At 41.4% G+C, this 5,064-nt stretch overlaps 1 long non-coding RNA gene across 1 annotated transcript in view; it reads right to left on the bottom strand.

Annotated features, from left to right (window-relative positions):
• Positions 1 to 4,827, bottom strand: part of LOC102775377 — a 9,118-nt gene extending 4,291 nt beyond the window's left edge. The window contains exon 1 of the long non-coding RNA XR_436159.2: positions 4,531 to 4,827. This is a non-coding gene — a long non-coding RNA (uncharacterized LOC102775377). The remainder of the gene's footprint in view (positions 1 to 4,530) is intronic.
• Positions 4,828 to 5,064: the final 237 nt, after the last annotated feature.

Below are 5,064 nucleotides of genomic sequence, written 5' to 3'. Positions count from 1 at the left end.
TGGGCTGTAGTGAGTGTATAGTATAGCTTTCTAGAAAGGGAAACTACCAACTTTTTTTTAAAGATCTTTATTTCTTTAGGGAAGTAAAGCTAAAGGGGACAATCGGATCAATTAATACGTAAACAAATGACTGTGATAAAAATCAATGAGAAAATTGCAATATCAATAGTGAATACTTTTCAAAGCTCTTCAAAGTTTATAATAAGATGAAATTCGGACTTTAAAAATCCTAATGAAGTTAAAAAGAGCTTATCTAAGAGCCGTCTGAAGCGTGCACACCGTGACCTGTGTGTTCAGTAGGATGCGTTGGAATATCTAATCCCTGAAAAACAGGATCTAACTTCCTGGGCTGGTTCTGCAAGTAAGTACCTGGCAGAGCATCGTGAGAGAGAAACCACCTTACGCTCAAGTGTCCTGAGGGTTTTGGTGATGGGCAGCCAGGAATGTTGCACTGATCCGAGGCTTGTACAAAGCTTTATGCCATGTGTCCCTCCTGTGTCTGCCACCTTTTCTTTTTTTTTTTTCTTTTCTGCTACCTTTTCTTAAAGGAGAACACATCTTTGTTCTAGCCCACAGCCATACCAAGATCAGCTTCCAAAGATCATGGTACTGCTCCTGATATTGTGTTGCTGAAAGAAGACGATCATTAAAAACTACCAGCATCTACTTTTGTTATAGAGTCCAAAGAAAATTACATTTCTGTGACTCCACTATTATAAAAGAACTCTTCTTTCACCAGTGTGGTACAGGAATTTCCTATGAGATTAAAATGAAATAAACACACATGTACATATCCAGGTATAGCCCCAAATAAACCAAAGCACTTAAAAAAAATCTCACCTAGGTTTGATTAAAAAAAAATAAGTACAGTAAAAAAGGAAAAAATACCTTTGCAAATATAGTCTTGACATAAATTGGCAGGTCTCCATGGGGACTTCCATAACCCCCTACAATACTAAACCCCAATCCTTCAGAGCCTTTCTCCAAAGTAATAATCTTAGGTGGAGGTGTTCTGAAAACACAATGCATGCTGTTTAATTGAAGCATAGATATTGAAAAGGAATTTCATTTTCATGGAAGAACACAGATTTGAGAGAGACTTTCATACTGCGAAACTGTTAAGATCAAATTAAACTCTGAGAGAGCAATCTAGAAACATTTAAAAAAAATTTCCCATATCATGCTGGATTAATGACCAATGATGGTCATCCCCTTGATGTTTTAGGGGTTTCTCTTTCATATAACCCACGGTTTTTTATTTACAAATAAAGTCATGATCCTGAAATGGTCAAAGCATCCTTCTCTATGCTTAAACTCTTAAGTTGACTGTTTAAACCTGATTGGAGCCCTGGCCAGCGTGGCTCAGTTGGTTGGGCGTTGTCCTGTGCACTGAAAGGTGGCAGTTTGATTCTGGTCAGGACATTTGCCCGGGTTGTGGGCTTGACCCCAGTTAGGGGGCGTGTAGGAGGCAGCCAATTGATATTTTGCTCTCACATAGATGTTTCTCTATCTCCCTCTCCCTTCCTCTCTTTATAAAAATCAGTACAGAGATTTCTAAGAAAACTGAACGGAACTGTCTTTACATCCTTAAAGAATGTGCATGGGGCAAAACCTTAGCTTAGTGTAGACTGCCAGTCTGCAGGTGGACTTGTGTCCTGAGCAGGTGACGGCGGCCTGATAACTTAGTAAACGAAACTGCTGTTCTTTTCCTGCCTGAACACCCTCACGCACCTGCTCCACCACTTCCATCTAAGGTGGGCAGTCATTCTTCAAAAGCCACCTCCACCGTGGAGCTTCCATGACTCCCTTGGGAGAGTTAGCCACTCCTTCTTGGTGCTCCCTTTGTACTCGGCCCAGATTTCCATGATGCCCTTGTTATAGTGTATTGTGATTACTTAACCCTCTTTCTCCCCTACCAGACCATGAACTCCTGAAGTATTAGTCATCTGAGAATTCCTAGCACCATGCACTGTGCCTATCACAAACTCAGGATCATGACTGTGTCAACGAGAACTGAAATCAAGGGGGGCGAGAGGGGGGGCGGAAACCAAGGTAGAGCAACATGGATAAAGGCAATGTGTTTCCAATGTATCTTTTAGATTTTCAAAGCTTCGTCCAGTGTGGAAGTCATCTCTCTCAGAAACAACATGGCTAAACATTACATTACCTATGTGAGCTCAAGGAGTTCCATCTAAGCTTAACTCATACCAGCCTCTTATTCCCAAATGTGGTTGTCCACAGGGTAAACACATGAGGAACTCCGGTATCGCAGACCCTGTCGTCCTATTTGCAGAAGGAGGCTCATATCTGTATCCTGGCAGCATCACTTGTTTTGTGGCAGAGCCAGGTGGTGTAAACTCAGCCATTCACACAGTTAGAAAAATTTGCAAAACTGGGACACAAGCAACCCTTGAATATGCTGTTCTGTCTGACTAGAATATTCTCCCCTCTGCCCCTTCCCAATTTTGCCTGGCTGATTTTAGGCTTGATTTTCAGCTGGTTCACACTGATACCAATTGTTTGTTGAAGTTCTCATTGGTTGTGTATAGCAGGCATCCATAGTAATTGCTGAATGTCTATATCGTATACATTGTTGACTGTTTTGAATGTAATTCCTGCTTTTTCCAATTACTATAAAAAAACTCAGCTTTAGCATTAGTGCCTCCAAGTACACTCCCTAATTGAGATGTGCTCCTCTCCCATGGGTTTACAGGACCCTGGGCTTGCTTATCTCTCCCAATGAATTTAGCTCTCCGATACTTATCAACTCTTTTATAACCACAGATTTATGGTTCTCTGGCAGTTCCTTGAGGACTGGGGCAATGCCTTCACCTATGTTTCTAAGTTTGAATCCTCGGGACCCAGCACTTGTACAGTGTCGAGCCTTAGCAAGGCACTCAATAAATATCCGATGAAATAATGATGAATAATCCCCTATGGCTGAATGGTAATGACGTCATGAATAAGGCTCTACCTTTCATCACTTGGTGGCTTAATAAGTACTCGCATAATGACTCACTGGCTAGACATGAACTTGATTTGTTTCCTCTTTCAAACACAAGCCCCCATTTCCAAGAATATTGAAATGGCAACCTAGATGTCTAAAGCCATTGTTTTAGAACTAGCTCCTGGGGGGCAACAAATCATTAGAGACCTTCCTAATCCCCTCTATTGCCAGTTAGCGATCTATTTCAGGGGGAGAGGGAGGAATGCGTTCCACTTCTCAACTGGCAACATCCGATGGACTTTGCCTCCATTTATCTCACATTTTCAATTAGTTATAATTTTTCATCTAGAATACTAGTAAAAAAATCTCTGAATGTTAATAGTGGTTGGATTATAAGTGATTTAAATTCTCTTAAGCTAGTGGTTCTCAACTTGTCAGGAGCTGTGCAGCTGTGGAATAAAAAAAGATATTGTCTGGCTGGTATGGCTCAGTGGTTGAGTGTCAACCTGTGAACCAGGAGGTCATGGTTCAATTCCTGGTCAGGGCAAATGCCTGATTTGGGGGCTTAAGTCCAGTAGGGAGAATGCAGCCAATCAATGAGTCTCATCATTGATGTTTCTCTTTCTCCCTCTCTCTTCCTTTCTGAAATCAACACTTTTTTTTTTTAAAATGGGTATCAAAAACTGCTAAATGTATACTACTCTTCCTACAAGGGTCCTGATTTTTTTTTTTTTAAAGAAAGGGCCATTTTCAACTTGAAAATATTATACTTTCATGTATTTGTCATATTTTAAAAGCATGCATTTATTACTCTCATAATGAGAACATAGTAAAATGAACTTAGTGTAATATCCTTTCCTCAAGAAAAACAAATCCAAAAGTGTCATTTAAGTTGATAAAATATCAGGAAATAGTTGAAATGGCTGTGATCACCAGGTCTTTCCAATAAACCATTCAGATCAGTCAACAAACATTTATTGAGCACTTACTGGTGACCAGGCAGTTGCTGATACTCAGAGGACTAACGTTAGGCAGCATTTCTTGAAGTGCCGGTCCTCTGCCTCTGTAGCCCACTGCAGACCACCCCCTCAGAATCTCTGAGAATGGGGCCAGCAAAATTAGCATTTTTAAATATGCTCTCTAGATTATTTTTATGCACACTCTAGTTGGAGAAACACTGCCTTAATGAGCAACTTTCATGGTAATGACTTATTTTAATGAAGGATGCCAGCAAGTGTTACAAGATTTTGCTTAGAAAACTGAGGAAACCCGATTCCTTGCATAAGCAAGCAGGGTGCACCTGCGCTGTGAATCTGTGGTTTCTTGGGGGAGAAGGCGTCACATGTCAAAGTGACCAGACGCAGGAAGCCCTGCACCAACAGTCTGTTAAGAACTTATCCAGTGGAACAAAGCTCTGTGAGAAATGAGACCCTGTGCTCTCCTGGAGACTGTCTACAGATTAGAAAAGTAGTGTGTACTTCCCCCTCCTCTTCTCCAGGAAGTCTGCTCTACATTAAGCTGGAAAAGGTCTCACTGAGCACTGCCCACACACATAATAGGCACTTTGCCTCTAGAACACTTACTCTGTGTCTTCCGGGTGGTGGTCAGCGGTGGGTGAACCAAGGTGGTAGCCAGTAGACAAGTTTTCAAGCTGAGTTGCTATGGCGCTTATATTGGTATCTGCTACAACCTGGGGGGAAAGTTAGAACAAGACAAGCCATTATAAGTCAGGGGAGAATTAGAGAAACCATAGTATATCCAATGGTCAGTTCTCATCCCTCCTCTTATTCAACCTATCTGCAGCATGTGACACAGTGACCGACTCTCTCTCAAACTAGTTTCTTCATTTGGCTTCCATGACACCGCACTAGTCAAGTTTCCTTTTGACCTTCTGGCCATTTCGTCCTATCTCCCAAACCTCTAACTCTGAGCGCCACAGGGCTCATCTGTCACTTCATATTTGAATGTGTGGGCAGGAAGTCTGTCTGCTTGGTTTACTACTGTATCTCTGTATTTTACTTGTATTTCCAGTTTGGTCCTGAGAGAGTCAGTGCAGCTTCTACTTACTCCTGTAATCCATTACAACTGTATCTCTATTTGAAATAAAGACCATTTCA

This window comes from Myotis davidii, unplaced genomic scaffold (assembly GCF_000327345.1).
Source record: "Myotis davidii unplaced genomic scaffold, ASM32734v1 scaffold205, whole genome shotgun sequence".
Taxonomy (NCBI): Eukaryota; Metazoa; Chordata; class Mammalia; order Chiroptera; family Vespertilionidae; genus Myotis; species Myotis davidii.
This window is presented reverse-complemented; position numbering and strand designations above follow the sequence as displayed.